Raw genomic sequence first — 17,894 nt, forward strand, 5'->3', positions numbered from 1 at the left:
TTCATATCAGTGCACACTCCGCTGCAGAGTGAAAATCTCATTCTGGAAACATCCCCCAAGCTGTGGCTAAGCCATGTCTCCGCAATATCCTTTCTTTCAGGAGTGCTAGTTTTGCTAGGTTCGCAGGAGAGCTTCTGTAAAGTTTGGAAGGTAGGAGACGAGGTACTGGCAGAAGTAAAGCTGTGAGTACCGGGCGTGAGTCGTGCTTCGGTAGCTCAGTTGGTAGAGCACTTGCCCGCGAAAGGCAAAGGTCCCGAGTTCGAGTCTCGGTCGGGCACACAGTTTTAATCTGCCAGGAAGTTTCATTAGATGGGTAGATCACATAACTAATGACGTATTGAATAGAATTGGGGAGAAGAGGAGTTTGTGGCACGTGACTAGGAGAAGGGATCGGTTGGTAGGACATGTTCTGAGACATCAAGGGATTATCAATTTAGTATTGGAGGGCAGCGTGGAGGGTAAATATCGTAGTGGGAGACCAAGAGATGAATACAGTAAGCAGATTCAGAAGGATGTAGGTTGCGGTAGGTACTGGGAGATGAAGAAGCTTGCACAGGATAGAGTGGAATGGAGAGCAGCATCAAACCAGTCTCAAGACTGAAGACCATAACAACAACAACAACAACATCAACAACAACAGTCCAAACTTCCGGGAATGTTGACGGATGGCATCACTGTTGTGCAGGAAAATGCGCGAGCACGTGTTGCCGATGTCGTTTCGAATACTATGCAAAAGTTTCACCGGGAGGCCAATGGTCATCACTTCGAACACCTTCTGTAGATGGACGTTCATGCCACCTTTGTGACCTTCGTTGACGTTCAAAGGCCTTACCGTTACACATCATTTGATTCGTCTCGATAACCGCTTTCAGAAAATAAGTACCAGACTTTAGCATCCGATTAAAAAAAAAAAATTGACCTTCATATCACTGACGCGGCCCCACTAGCAACAAAAAACCAGCGTCATATTACGGCCCCTGTTGTCCCATGCAACATTTGTCCCACAAACTTTCCAGCTCCTATCATAATTTCGGAATTATTCTGGTGGCAATAGTTAGCTATTCGCCCTGTATAATCTTGCAATTCTTTTCGCCTCGACTCATGCCACACAGGAACCTTGCAGTTCGACCACCAGATCCACCTTTTCTATTCCCGCCTAGCCATTTTCGTTGCAGAGGGACTTCCCTCCAAGTTTTACATTGTTACAGCTGACTTTCCCTATGCATGAACCCGAAAATATAAAATTTTCATTCTTTTACAGCACATTACTTTTTGAGATTACATCCGCAGATTAATTAGAATTCCATGTTGTTGTTGTTGTTGTTGTCTTCAGTCCTGAGACTGGTTTGTTGCAGCTCCCCATGCTACTCTATCCTGTGCAAGCTTCTTCATCTCCTAGTACTTACTGCAACCTACATCCTTCTGAATCTGCTTAGTGTATTCATCTCTTGGTCTCCCTCTACGATTTTTACCCTCCACGCTACCCTCCAATGCTAAACTTGTGATCCCTTGATACCTCAGAACATGTCCTACCAACCGGTCCCTTCTTCTTGTCAAGTAGTGCCACAAACTCCTCTTCTCCCCAATTCTATTCAAAACCTCCTCATTAGTTATGTGATATACCCATCTAATCTTTAGCATTCTTCTGTAGCACCACATTTCGAAAGCTTCCATTCTCTTCTTGTCCAAACTATTTATCGTCCATGTTTCACTTCCATACATGGCTACACTCCATACAAATACTTTCAGAAACGACTTCCTGACACTTAAATCTATACTCGATGTTAACAAATTTCCCTTCTTCAGAAACGCTTTCCTTGCTATTGCCAGTCTACATTTTATATCCTCTACTTCGACCATCATCAGTTATTTCGCTCCCCAAATAGCAAAACTGCTTTACTACTTTAAGTGTCTCATTTCCTAATCCAATTCCCTCAGGATCACCCGACTTAATTCGACCACATTCCATTATCCTCGTTTTGCTTTTGTTGACGTTCATCTTATATCCTCTTTTCAAGACACTGTCCATTCCGTTCAACTGCTCTTCCAAGTGCTTTGCTGTCTCTGACATAATTATAATGTCATCGGCGAACCTCAATGTTTTTATTTCTTCTCCTTGCATTTTAATACCTACTTCGAACTTTTCTTTTCTTTCTTTTACTGCTTGCTCCAATATTTCTACGGAATCCAAACTGATCTTCCCCTAGGTCGGCTTCTACTAGTTTTTTCCATTCGTCTGTAAAGAATTCGCGTTAGTATTTTGCAGCCGTGACTTATTAAACTGATAGTTCGGTAATTTTCACATCTGTCAACACCTGCTTTCTTTGGGATTGGAATTATTATATTCTTCTTGAAGTCTGAGGGTATTTCGCCTGTCTCATAAATCTTGCTCACCAGATGGTAGAGTTTTGTCAGGACAGGCTCTCCCAAGGCTGTCAGTAGTTGACTACTCCCGGGGCCTTGTTTCGACTCAGGTCTTTCAGTGCTCTGTCAAACTCTTCACGCAGTATCATATCTCCCATTTCATCTTCATCTACATCCTCTTCCATTTCCATAATATTGTCCTCAAGTACATCGCCCTTGTATAGACCCTCTATATACTCCCTCCACCTTTCTGCTTTCCCTTCGTTGCTTAGAACTGGGTTTCCATCTGAGCTCTTGATATTCATACAAGTGGTTCTCTTTTCTCCAAAGGTCTCTTTAATTTTCCTGTAGGCAGTATCTATCTTACCCCTAATGAGATAAGCCTCTACATCCTTACATTTGTCCTCTAGCCATCCCCGCTTAGGCATTTTGCACTTCCTATCGATATCATTTTTGAGACGTTTGTATTCCTTTTTGCCTGCTTCATTTACTGCGTTTTTATATTTTCTCCTTTCATCAATTAAATTCAATATTTCTTCTGTTACCCATTGATTTCTACTAGCCCTTGTCTTTTTACCTACTTGATCTTCTGCTGCCTTCACTATTTCATCCCTCAGAGCTACCCATTCTTCTTCTACTGTATTTCTTTCCCCCATTCCTGTCAATTGTTCCATTATGCTCTCACTGAAACTCTGTACAGCCTCTGGTTCTTTCAGTTTATCCAGGTCCCATCTCCGTAAATTCCCACCTTTTTGCAGTTTCTTCAGTTTTAATCTACAGTTCATAACCAATAGATTGTGGTCAGAGTCCACATCTGCCCCTGGAAATGTCTTACAATTTAAAACCTGGTTCCTAAATCTCTGTCTTACCATTATATAATCTATCTGATACCTTCTAGTATCTCCAGGATTCTTCCATGTATACAACCTTCTTGTATGATTCTTGAACCAAGTGTTAGCTTTGATTAAGTTATGCTCTGTGCAAAATTCTACCAGACGGTTTCCTCTTTCATTTCTCTCCCCCAATCCATATTCACTCACTATGTTTCCTTCTCTCCCTTTTCCTACTCTCGAATTCCAGTCACCAGTGACTATTAAATTTTCGTCTCCCTTCACTACCTGAATAATTTCTTTTATTTCATCATACATTTCATCAATTTCTTCATCATCTGCAGAGCCGGTTGGCATATAAACTTGAACTACCGTAGTAGGCATGGGCTTCGTGTCTATCTTGGCCACAATAATGCGTTCACTATGCTGTTTGTAGTAGCTTACACGCACTCCTATTTTTTTATTCATTATTAAACCTACTCCAGCATTACCCCTATTTGATTTTGTATTTATAACCCTGTATTCAACTGACCAAAAGTCTTGTTCCTCCTGCCACCGAACTTCACTAATTCCCACTATATCTAACTTTAACCTATCCATTTCCCTTTTTAAATTTTCTAACCTACCTGCCCGATTAAGGGATCTGACATTCCACGCTCCGATCTGTAGAACGCCAGTTTTCTTTCTCCTGATAATGACGTCCTCTGGAGTAGTCCCCGCCCGGAGATCCGAATGGGAGACTATTTTACCTCAGGAATATTTTACCCAAGAGGACGCCATCATTATTTAACCATACACTAAAGCTGCATGCCCTCGGGAAAAATTACGGCTGTAGTTTCCCCTTGCTTTCAGCCGTTTGCAGTACCAGCACAGCAAGGCCGTTTTGGTTAGTGTTACAGGGCCAGATCAGTCAATCATCCAGACTGTTGCCCTTGCAACTACAGAAAAGGCTGCTGCCCCTCTTCAGGAACCACACGTTTGTCAGGCCTCTCAACAGATACCCCTCGGTTGTGGTTGCACCTGTGGTACGGCTATCTGTATCGCTGAGGCACTCAAGCCTACCCACCAACGGCAAGGTCCATGATTCATGGGGGTAGGTAGAATTCCATAAATTATCATAAATAACCACAAATAACCAATATTTATATGCATGTTACATCAAGGAGGATATTATACAGAAATCACATTAAGTAAAAAAGGAAAAAGAAGTTACAGTAGATATGAGCATTATAGGTAATATTGATAATAGTGTTACAAACCTCTCATTCACTTCCGTCATCGCTTCTTCGATGTATATATTGAACAGCAGGGGCAGAAGACTACATCCCTGTTTTATACTATTTTTCATCTAAGTACTTCGTCCTTGGACTTCCAGACTTACTGTTGTTGTACATTCTGTATATCACCCGTCTTTCCCTGTAGGCAACTCCTATTTTTTTCAGACTTTCTAACAATTTGCCCCAGTTCGGACTGTCGCGCGCTTTTCGCAGATAGGCAAGTCTTATGATGGTATTTCGATTTTATTCTTCAGCCTTGGTTCCATTATCAAGCACAAAGTCAGTAACGTCTCTCTGTTGCCTTTACCTCTCCTAAGCCCAAACTGATCGGCAACCACGAGATCCTTCATTTTCTTTCCCATGCTTCTGTATATTATTCTTGTCAGAATCTTGGACGTATGAGATATTATGCTGATTGTCCGATAGGTTTGGGGCTGTTTTTGCTGTCTTCCTATTTGTGAGGATGGTAATTGTACCGAAAGTTTGATGGTACGTCGCCAGTCTCATAGGTTATACACACCAACTTGAACAGTCGTTAGGTTGCCATTTTCCCTAATGATTTTTGAAATTCTGACAGAATGTTATCTATGCCTTCGGCCTTATTTGCTCCCTTGTCTTCCACATCTCTTTTAAATTCTGGCTCTAATACTGGATCCTGACGGTCGTCCTTAGTGACTACAGTTTCTCCTCCTATCCAGTTATCAGGAAATTATACCCTCCATAGAGGCCTTCATTGTACTCTTTCCACCTCTCCGCTCTTTCCTCTGCGTTTAACAGTTGACAAACGACTGCACTATTAATGTGACCACGCTTTCCCCTACACGTAAGGTTGTTTTGACTTTTCTATATGCTGAGTCAGTCCTTCCAAGAATCATTTCTATTTCGATTTCTTCCGTATATAGCATGCAGTATTTAGCACATAGCATTTATTGCTTAGTAGTTAACATTTATTTATTTTATTTATTTATTTACTGATTTATTTAACCTGGCAAGATTAGGGCCATCAGGCCCTCTCTTACATCTAACCAGGCATTCTACTTATTTTACATTCATATGTTTTAGTAGGCATGTTAAACTACATCTAGTACAAAAAGTGAAATAAACAATTTGAAAGGTACACCTGGAAAAATACATACATATAGAGTTTATATTCTTAGGTCACAAGTACTGTTATAATTAGACATTATTGAAGAGACAGATTTTAGATAGGAGTGCCGGCAGCAGGGAGTATGAGGGAGACTCATGGTGAAGGGAGGAGAAGAATAGACACATGATGAAACATAATTAATGAAATATAAAGGAAAAGAAGATTGCGTGGCTAATAGAGAAAGATGAAGAGGAAGGCATCTCAGGAGCAAGATAGGAGACGCTTGCTTTGCTATTTGACAGATGAGGGGATTGTCCATGTACATTAATTTTGTGGAGAACTTTGTGAGGATGATAGTAGGAAATGCTTCAACTTCTTCTTAAAAGCAGCAGGAGATCGAATTTTGCGCAAGGTAAGGGGCAGTTTGTTCCAGAGGCGGACAGCGGCAACTGAGAAGGAGTTTGCAAAAGTTTTTGTTTTGTGAGTGGGCACAGTTAGGATACCAAATAAGAGTGACCTCGTGTTTCTATTATGATGACATGACAGGTTTTTAATCTCTGAAGCAAGGTACTGGGGTGCTTGCGCGATGAGGAGTCGGTGGAGTAGACATAGAGTGTGGTAGTCACGCAATTTGTCCGGCCGCAGCCACCCTAGCTCGGAGTATGAAGCACTAACATGATCATATCGGCGAATGTTGCAGGTGTAACGCACACAGGCATTCATGGTTAGCTCTAGCCGTCTTTTGTTTTCACTACTCATGCCTTGTTGAATCACATCACAATAGTGGAGGTTCGGTAGAACGAGTGCTTGCACGAGCTGGCGTTTCAAGTCCTGTGGAAATATGTTCCGAAACTTTTTGAGAGCATAGAGACAAGCAGACGTCTTTCGGCACACTGCGACTGTATTCTCCGCCCAGTTGAGATGCTCATCCAAAGTTACACCCAAGTTCTTCACTGTTTTCTGATATGGTATTGGAGTACCGTCGAGCAGAATAGGAGGTAGCCGTTCGCGGAAATCTGAACTTATTAATTTCTGATGGGCTATTAAGATTACTTGCGTCTTTTTTGCATTTAGTTTAAGCCCCAGGTTTTTCGCCCATCTCACTACTGAAGACAGATCATCATTCATCTGAGCGATTGCAGTGTTTACATCTTCAGGTCTGACGCTTAGGTAGAGCTGGAGGTCGTCGGCATAGAAATGATATTTACAGGAGGACAGAACCGACGAAATATCGTTGACATATAAAGAAAACAAAAGTGGTCCTAAGACTGATCCTTGTGGCACTCCCGAGGAAACATGTTTCCAGGAAGATTTTTCATTTACGTAGACAACACATTGCTGTCTGTCTTTTAAGTAGCTTTCAAACCATCTCATTGCACTATCAGAGAAATTAAGCTGTTGCATTTTTCTGAGCAATATGTCAAAGTTAACAGTGTCAAAAGCTTTGCTGAAGTCCAGTAGCGTCAATATTGTTGCCTTTCGATTGTCGATGGCATATTTCAGGTCATCAGTTACTTTAATTAGAGCAGTGTTTGTGCTGTGATGTTTACGGAAACCGGATTGAAATTTGTCATATAGGCTGAATTCATGCAAGTGTTCAGTGATTTGGTCATGAACAATATATTCAAGTGCTTTGGAAACAGCAGGCACTATGCTAATTGGTCGGTAATCACTAGGCAGTTGCGGGTTTTCGATCTTAGGGATGGGTCGAATTAGGCTTCTTTTCCATGCAGTGGGATATATTCCGTTCACGAGGGAAAAATTAAATATGTCAGTTAAGACAGGTACTAAGATATCGGCAACATTCTTAATCATGGTTATACCGATACTGTCGTTGCCTATTGCATCAGAAGAGATTCTCGTTATTGCTTTTCTTGCCGTATTTGTTGTTACATGTTTTAGATGGAAGATATCGATGTTAGTTATCCTGTTTGGGGATTCTTGTGGACGGTAATTATCAGCTGTGCTGGTATTCAGAGGCGCAGAGAAGAATTCATTTAATTCGTTAGCTGACACATGAAAAGTAGTTTCCGATTTTGCCTTTCCGACCCCCAAGCTACGGAGATTCTTCCATAGAGTCGTGGGCGTCAGATTGCTGCATACAAGGGAGCGAGCGTGCCTGATTTTAGCATTGCGAATGCATTGTTTCACTGTGTTCCGTAGCTTTCTATATTCTTCGAAACGCTCGGGTTTCGGATCTGCCTTGAAACGCCTGTGTGCAGCATCCCTATTAGTCATCATTTGACGTAATTCAGCTGTCAGCCATGGAGCAGGAGATTTTCTTACACGGATTGTGCGCACAGGTGCATGTTTGTCATAGAGGGCAGTGAGTTTATCACCAAGTTCATTAATTTTGCCGTCGATTGTGGGTTTTCTGATTATTTGATGCCATGAGATTTCTGAGCAATCGGCTGTTAGAGCGTCAAGGTCAATACGTTTCATGTTCCTACAAGTTATGTAACGCGATTTGATCCTTGGGGGCTGCACAGAGTAGGCCAGGAATATTACATCATGTGCTGAGAGGCCAGGGGCCGATGTTTGACCAACATCTCTTACTTTGTCAGTCTGTTTCGTTGCGATTACGTCTATAAGAGTATGACTGTGCGCCGTATGGTGTGTAGGTTGTAATGGAAGAATGTTCATGCTATTGCAACTAAACAGTCTTCTTAGGTTTATTGCGGAGGGAGTGTCTCTTAGCAGGTCTATGTTCAAGTCACCCATTACGATGACACGTTCGTATTGACACTGAAGTGAATGTAATTCAGACTGGAAGGAAATCATGGAGCTTATTTTTGGCGGCTTGTACACGACGCCAGTCAAGAATTTCCGACTTTGTATATTTATTTCAATGAACATGAATTCAGCCTCTTTTTCTTCAGCAGGATTTGACGTACATAAGACTTTCGCTTTGAGATCTGTTCATATATACGCGCCGACCCCGCCACCTCGCTTTTTTGATCTGTCTGCCCTAAGAAATGTGTACCCTGAGAGATGAAAAGATGCAGAGGATATGTGTGGTTTCAACCACGTTTCGGATAAGAGGATTACGTGGTAGTTTAGTTGGTTGAAGAGGAGGCTAAGTTCTTCGTAATGCGCAGGTAAAGACTGGATGTTGCAGTGAGCTGCTAAAAGCTCTGACGCGTTCCGCCGAGCAGCCTGGAGTAGGATGGCAGACTGGTTTGTCCCTTTGTTAGGCACTACCTGCCGCGAGGGGCACTGGCCGCTGCTTCCGCCAAGTGACATAACACAGGGGTGTCCGAGATTTTGCACGCCCTGTTTGTGACACCGCGAGTGCCGAAAGAAAGGCGCCTGCTAAAGATTTCCTGAGGTTGCGGGAGTATAGAAAATGGATTAGTGGTATTCTGTGCAAGGAGAATATGACCAAAATAGTGACGGCTGTGTGTCACTGTGTATCCTCTGTCGTACGAGGAGAAATGTAATTAGCGTATTTGAAACAGCTTAGGGTGGAAATAAGGGAGAAGGGAGTGATTTAAGAGGCCGATGCTGCCAGCAGAGAGAAGTAAGCTTAGTAATTAATAGATTATCGTAGGAAGCTAGAATTAAATTGAAATTTACTAAAGTGATACTGGTAGTGATTATCGTAGGAAGCTACAATTAGATTGAAATTTGCTAAAGTGATACTGATAGTGATTTTTGTTATGAACAATTTAAACCGAAGAGATGGGTGATTAATGAACTAAAGGAGAGACTAATAACTGCAATAGAACTATTTCAGAACGGAAGAGAATAAACTGAGAAAATGAAAAAAGAATTAGCAGTAACTAAAATTAAGTAATGGTTAGAGCTACAGACACAAAAAAATAGTGAAAAGTTAATACAGTTACAAAAACAATTAATTGAAGGTACAAATATGGGTATAATTAAAAAAATTAATAAAATTACAAGACTATATCTGAGTATTGGGGCTGTTACAATTGCAAATGGTGTTAAGTTTGCACTTTTGGCTCGAGTAGCTTCACTTAATACTATTCAGTTCTGTCATGTTTGTGACTGTCTTCTTTCCAGCTGCTGTCTTAATGATTACTCTGCCATCCTGAGTCCACACATTCTGAAGACCGAAATGGGATATGGCACTGTTTAAAATCTTTAGCCGTTCGTGTGTCAGATCTTCCCTTATTGTAAGCCCTGTCCTTGCTAACTTCTTCTTCTGGGTAAAGATCTCTGCCCTTTTTCGGTACGAGACAAATTTAATTATTATTGGACGAGGTTTGGTGGCACGTGGTAATTTTCGTCCCACCCGATGGCTCCTGTCAATGTCTGCCTTGGTCACTTCAACGCCTAATTTTTCACGCGCAACCTGTATAAGCAGGTTGTCCGTGTCTTCTTCGTTATTTTCTACTACTCCAAACAGTCGTAGACTATTTCGCCTTTGGTACTGTTCTAGTTCGTCAGTTGCGGCAGATAGTTTGACTTCCAACTCTCGTGCCTTTTTCTCGTATTCAGACACAGACTTTTTTAGTGCTGTAATTTCGGCAGTATTGGCCTCAACAGTTTCACGCATTTTGGCCAATACTGCTGCCGTTACAGTATCTGATATAGTGCCTGCTATCAGATCGAGACTGTTTTTATCGCGAAGCGCAGCGTTTACCTCAGAGCGGACCAGCTCCGCTATACCGGGAGCCGCGGCCGCACCTTCCGCCAAGAGCGGGCCCGCCGCACCTGCTGCTTCCCCGCTGCTGGACGCGCTGCTGTTCACTCTTCTGTTTACCATTTTCTCGAAGATATTGGCGGAGCACAGAAAAAAAATAGCACTACTGCACAGAACACTGTTGTTTTCACGATTTCCACTTGTACTAGACAACACCACCTGCGAGAACACCTTCGAATTCAACTAAATTTCGCGAGCCGAACTTAACACGTGTTACACTGCAGCCGCCATACGATGATGTTTAGAACTTAGCATTTAGTTCAAATGGCTCTGAACACTATGGGACTTAAAATCTGAGGTCATCAGTCCCCTAGAACTTAGAACAAATTAAGCCTAACTAACCTAAAGGCATCACACACATCCATGCCAGAGGCAGGATTCGAACCGGCGACCGTAGTAGTCGGGCGGTTCCAGACTGAAGCGGCTAGAACCATCCGGCCACAACGACCGGCCAGAAGTATTTAGTATATAGTATTTAGTACAATCATGTTCACAAAAAAGCAGAACACCTTCAACGACTACAGATAGGACATTCATATTCACAGGGCATTTGCAGCAATATGCTCTGCAGACATTATTAGCATTTCAGTCATCTCGGTTCAACATGAGGGTTCGTTGCCTAGTAGGCACAGGGTCTGCCATGGGCCAAGGCGTGATGCCATCGACGCGTATAAGGCGCGAATGGCGTCCTGTGGTGTGACCCTGGCGGGTCAGGGTAAGCGGCTGACATCCTGTGACAACAAGAAGGCACGTGTTCTTGCAGCAACATGTGGCCGTGCATTGTCTTGCTGAAAATTGCACCTAATGGCAAATGAAGTGCACCCACAGTGATCTGTGGTTGCACCCAATAGCAGCCTGCACCAAAAGGCCTTGAATTGGCACTGTACGTCTTGTATGAATACAGTCAGTGTGATGCCGCTCTCTTTGTCTGCAGCAAACCAAGAGTCTACCATCATTTTGAACAGAAAGAACCTGGATTCGTCCGAAAACACTATCTTATGCCATTCCTGTCACCAGTGACGTCGTCCCACACACCACTGCCTTCTAGCACGTTTCTGCACATTTGTCAAACATAGCTGGAGAAGTGGACGAGCACGTAACCAATACAGTAATAAAAGGCGATGAACTGTCGCCCCTGACAGTGTACGAAGTCTCACAGTGTTCCACTGTTGCGCCAGAGCCGAGGAGGACGCAGATTTGTCCTGCAGTGCCATTCGTATGAGATGTCCATCTTCTCGGGGGGGGGGGGGGGGGGGAGGTCGTCTGGGTGGTGTGACCTGACCCATCTCGACGTGTTCTACGACCTTCCGTGAACAATTCTGCACCTAGCTGTTGCACTGCCGAAACACTTCGTCCCCCTCACGAGTAGCAATTTCCCGGATGGATACATTGCAGTCTTTCATGCCAATAATACTCCCTTTTTCAAACTCACTGATTCGACGGTACGGTTCACGCATACGTCTGCGAGGAACCCTGCACGAATGCTCAATCCACACTGATCCATTACCTTCGGTTTACAGCGACAACGAAAGCCGCAGCTGGCGGTGCGCCGCGATATCGATGTTGATCTTGAGCCTAGGGATCGACATGGTTCAAATGCTAATCGCTTCTGCAGAGTATATTAATGTACATGTTCCGTGGATATGAACGTTCTTTCTCTAGTGTTTCGAGGTCTTCCGTTTTTTTTTTCTGAACGTGAGTGTATATAGTATATGCGCCTCTACAGGGACTAAAGCAATATGATACAGGCCATCTACACTTATTGACGCATAAGGCATTTCGCTTAGGCTCCTCTAACTGTGGGCTATGTTACTGCGGCATGGGGATATTAATATCTACCAGAACAGCTGATATGTGTCTACGACAAAATAAAAAATTACCTAGGCCTACTTTAGTTTTTCTTGGTAACACTTAAAACTGTGGGAAAATCGTGAAGGAAGAGAATCGACACGTTTGAGAATCTGTTACTGTATAAAAATGTTGAAAATTACTAATGAAGAGGTTCTCCGCAGAAAGTTGGAACATATGGAGAACAACGACAAACAGAAACAGAAGATGATGGAACACGTGTCAAGAAATCACGGAATAATTTCCATGGCACTAGAGGGAGCCATAGAGGATAGAAACTGTAGGGAAGGTAGAGACAGGAATACATACAGGAAATAATTGAAGATGTAGGCTGCAAATGATTCTCTGAGATGGATACGCTGCATTTAGATGACGGATGAGTTAAAAATTAAAAAAAAATTGAAACCTCATGAGCCTTGCTCATAGCTTGCTGGTATGCAAATTTTCTAACAAAAATATCATGTCTCCCAGAACTGTATTTTACGAAAAATATTTCATGTTGTTAGGCTGCATCAAACTTTATCAGGACGACATAGAAAAAACGAAGTGTTTTATTGAAGCAAAATAAAAAACATTATTGAGGAAAACGCGATAGCAAACGATTACTAGCTTTTTTTTAATTTGGGTCTCCTACAAAATACTTCCTTCTGAGAGTTTATTTTTTTAATAAGGTCAATCAACACGTTGAACAAGTGAAAAAACATCAGGTCCCCGTTTCTTGTCTGAAGATTGGCCTGCTCAGCAGTCGCAGAAGATTGAAGCTGATTATTTCTCAAAATAGTACGCTAAAAAAATGATCATGCACGTGATGTTCATTCAGGGATAACCTAAAGTCTAGTGTTAAAAAGAACCACATCTCATTGCAGATTACATTTCTAATCCACCCATTAATCTGTGAGAGCAACTGAGATATCTCGTGATTACAACGCTATCGATAAGCGACGACGCACGTTCCAGCCTGCGGTACGGTACATATAGACACGTCCAGGAGAGCATCTTCACACTCGTCAACCCTGCAGACACAATGGCCGTCCGAGCTCTCATCGCTGCTGCCGCCTTCTTGGCCGTCTTCCAGGGTGAGTCTGACATAGCACACTAACACTTCATATTACATCATCATGCCTCTGCTGAACGCGCATTATAAGTTCAAGGGAACATCTCTTTATTCACTGCTCTCTGTCGTATATCAGCTGACGATTGTGTTCCAGGCAGTGTGGAAGTGGCATGTCTGACGTGAGGGTAGACCGTTCAGTGGAAGTGATATCGAGGAAACATCATCAAGGACATACCAGAATGAAAACCCCAAGCAAATCAGCTGAGTCTGAGCAATGCTTCGAATGAAATGCGACGAAATCAGTACTGTGCCACGGCAAGTATCTGGCACAGTGTAATAAGGGGTCTATCAAAATAAAGATGTAGCGAAACCTAATAAAGTGGGGGCGAAAGTTTGAATTTATGGGTGGGCCTCTGCTTCAGGAAGAAAATTTATTAACATCTTCCCGATTATCTCACCCACCACAGCTGGAAAACCCTGAGACAATGTGCGTTTCACACAGGGAGAGTTTGGGATCCGAATATCAATACATCTTCAAAGGGCGTAGCAGGTGGGGATAGTCGAACTCAGCTATAAATAGCAGTGCGATACAGACAGTACTTTGGAATCCCTAAAGCTCATTTCCGGTTGAGGGTTCCAAGAATTCTTTATGGAAACCCCTCCTAAAACTGTAACCCCATCAGATCCAATCTCAGCCTACTGGGATAATGGTTGGAATGAAGGGAGTTATAACGGTCCGTCCAACTCACATGGCCAGAGAAAGAAAGATCTATCGTAGATTTAAACGGAATTATCAACTTGGTCATACTCTGGGAAGACAACCATTTATCAGCCATGTGAGGAAAACTTGTCAGAGCAATATGTAGCCAAAATCTTGATCTATGTAACCGTGTATCTGCTGTAAGTAAGAGGCCTTGGATACAGAATAACTCTGATGGATATCAGAAGAGACTGGACATGCCGCCCTGAATTTGTTTCCAGGCTCCAGCGCTGCAGCCGCCGTGGATGTCCTGCCCCAGGCGTTCGCCAACGCGACGGCCCCCCTGCCCATTCCAAAGCACAGCGTCTACTTCGCCATCAGCAACGCCACCGCCGTCAAACAGCAGGTGCAGAGCGCCTTGCAGGCCTACCTCGCCGACATGGGCATGACCGTGGACATGATGGCCGCCAGGACGCTCAGGCAGCTGTACCAGCAGGAGAGCAACTACTTCAAGCATTTTGAGTACCTCGCACTGCACCCTGAGCAGCTCGTACCCACTTCGTACGACTCAGCACTGCCGTACCTGGGCGCCCTCTACCGTCGGATGGTCGCCCTTGTAAACGATGGAGCTTCAGCCACCAGCAGAGCTGCCCCACAGGTATGTAGTAAAATGGTTGAGAGAAAGGACACATATAAATTATAGTCTCCCACAAGTAGCCCTTTATCAGGAGACACATTCAATATTGGATAGGCAGCTGGAGTTTCACGGCTACCTCACATTGGGGTAGATCTTGGCCATATAGTTTGGAAGGCACTCACAGTGGCCATGTCCAAAGCTGTCGACCCGATTTTTACCCACTGTTTACCTATTGTTTTCGGAAGTACAGCCAGGCATTCATCCTAAAACTGTATATTCAGTGTCACCTGCTCTACCACCTACATCTTGACATGCAAAACAATCTTCTGCGTAACTCCCCCATAATTTAAGACTACAACATAACCACTCAACTTACGTCCTCCAAATTTGTCCTGTCCTTTCCCAGGTCAGTTGTTTTAGTGCAGATCACACTACTGCTATCATCATCTTCATCTTCACATCCACAGCATCAATAAATTAAAACTTGTGATTTATAAATATATGTATATTTTATACTCGTTTTTGCTGATGTCTACTTATCCTCAACCTTGAGGGTTGAGTAAATGAAACGATGGTAAGGTCGTGCACGGATAGCCAAATGGTAAGGCGACCCCTCGCGATAATCTGGAAATCCGGGTTCGAATCCCAGTCCGGCACAAATTTTCATTGCGTCATTCCATTGTGCAGGTGACGGTAGTCCATATTTGCAACTCTGAATTCATTGATGTGTTTCGTAACAGTTGTTGTCACTGCCGTGTCTGTTCCTTTGGACATGCATTCGTGTCCAAAGGAACTTGCGTCGTAACCAGAATAACACAGGCACTGCAATAATGTAAACATTGTAAAAATTAAAAGTTTGCAAAAGGTTGCGCAACACTACACTTCAGTCTGCTACTGCCTAGCGTTATCAGTGCAAATTGGTTGGGAAAGTCTGTATAATATTTTCATGAGACACATAACATCAATAAATATATATCAATAATATATATCAATAATATATATCAATAATACATTGTAGGCTACATTTGTGATGATACCCAATGACTGTAGGTTTCACGGAATCTACGTCAAGTGGAGTATTCCGAATGGAGCCCAGAGGACTCCTACGTCAAGCTGCCTGAGGTGGTCGGCAATGGACTCTCGGAGCTGCAGTCCTGGGTCAACAACTTGATGGACACCGGCCTCTCAGCCGTTAACAGCCAATTGACGGGCATAATGAAGAAGACGCGCGAAGAGGTGGGTAGCGCACAAATTCCAGCACTTATGATTCACACTAAACACAAAGCCTATTACAGCAAGTCCTGAAAGCATAACTGTTTTGGCTAGTTTCGATATCTGGATATCTGAACATTGGTACACACCACCCCACCTGTTGGTAAGGATATTGTAGTTATATGAATGTATACTGGACAATTGTGCGCACACCTTCCCACCTGGTTGTAAGAATATTGTGTGTGTGTGTGTGTGTGTGTGTGTGTGTGTGTGTGTGTGTCAGAGAGAGAGAGAGAGAGAGAGAGACAAGACTTGCACCCTATCAACAACCGTGTTGTTTTTGCAGCAACTCATCCCACACGTGCAGAGTGCCCAGTTCAATGCGAGAAGGGCCAGCGTCTGGTACGAGGACAAGTTCCAGCAGTACTCCAGCCCAGAGGTCTACCAGGACTTCGTGGCTGCACGACAGGAACTTTGGGACCTCCAACTGGTCGCCTAACCATCAATGGAGTCTCGTTGTGTGTAAAATCTGAATAAATACAGCATTCTTATGAAGTATGCCACATAATGTTTTTACTGTCACCTTCCCTATCAGCTGTCTATCTAAATACCTCTCTGAAATAAACTCATGGCTATATTTACAATACTTAAAAAAATTATTTGTCTAAGTAAGTACGACTAGAAGGAACACACTCGTTTAATGCTTCCGTTAACACAAATTTTACACACATTTCAGAAAAAAAAAACAAATTCCTTCTGTCTTGATCAGTGGCATACCACCACTAACAATAAAGGTTTCTGTTGAAAATCAATGAGGTGAGAAATGTGCTGGGATAATTTTAACCTGACCATCATGTATATGAGCTCTCAAGCAGCTGCACAACAATGAAACTATTACCGGCTCTCAAATTTTTGGATCACAAGTGAGCAATATCTGGCGCTTTTGATGTGACACGTTTATATGGTTGAAATATTGGTATTCCAGCAACTGTGAGTGGTTTGAATACGGTGAGCGTTTAACGTAAGAGTACTGTGAGAAAATGGAAGATCAGGTGAAAAGTAGCGTAGATGATTTTTTTTTTTTTTTTTTTTTTTTACGATGCCTCGAATTCCTTCATTCAACTTTAGAGATTGACTGCTTACAATTCGTTTGAAAACTTCATCGTGATCACACTCCCATTAGTGATGGGTTTTGAGAAGGTTGACAATAATCACTGGTTCTTCCGCAAGACAGCTATGCGACGTATCACATCTATTCTGTCACTGTCGGCATGGGAAGCGATTTATGATCCCTGATGCTGGTGGTGACGTGGACAATGGAGGAGCAATCAGTCCATTTCTATCTTCAATAACAGGCGAGTTCAAAACGTGAATAGCTAGGCAGGAGCAAAGTCCAGAATGTGGTGTGTCATCCTAAGTGTGTCCTTTCGCCACTACAAACGTGGTATTTGCGATCCGTGCTTACCGCGTCTTTGTCATGGGTATTATGCTGTCAAATGCTGCTTCTTGCGCTGAGAGATGGCTTTCCATCCGGTTCGAAATTCTGATCATCCGATCTTGAAACTAGTATAAGCCGAAAAAATTTAGTTTTTGCACATCTTACAACCTGATAGGTTTGCTCGATGAAGAACTGAAATTATTTTCGAAGTTTATCACAGTTACTTCGCTGCATCGAATGAAGTAGAACGGTGCACAAAACTTTAAAGAGTATTCAGAGATAAAAATGCATTTCGTGAACTTTGCGTATACTTGCCTTTGCCTAGTACACTGCGGTATGTGAAATGTACGAGGGTCATTCAATACTTTAAAGAGAAAAATTAGTCTGGAGAACATAGCGTTTATTTTTAGAATACAGTACTTTTTCTACTTTTCAACATAATCCCCTTAAACATTTATGCATTCGTTCCAATGGGCCACAAGCTTTTTTTTATTCCGGCTGCAAAGAGCCCTTTATCTTGATGTTGAAACCAATTTCCCACAAACTTTTTCACGTCCTCGTACTGGAACCTCTCCTCACGTAATGCTTCCTTCAGTGCACCCAACGAATGGAAATCACCAGGTGCTATATCATTTTGTGATGGTTTCACGAGTTAACTGAGCAATATGACGAAGTGCATTGTCTTGCTGGAGAATCACTCGTCTCCTCTGAGACCCACGACTTCTCTCTCTCATAGCTGCCTTCATCTTGTTTAAACGCAAATCTGAGAGGTACTGGC

The sequence above is a fragment of the Schistocerca serialis genome, chromosome 12 (assembly GCF_023864345.2).
Source record: "Schistocerca serialis cubense isolate TAMUIC-IGC-003099 chromosome 12, iqSchSeri2.2, whole genome shotgun sequence".
Classification (NCBI taxonomy): Eukaryota; Metazoa; Arthropoda; class Insecta; order Orthoptera; family Acrididae; genus Schistocerca; species Schistocerca serialis.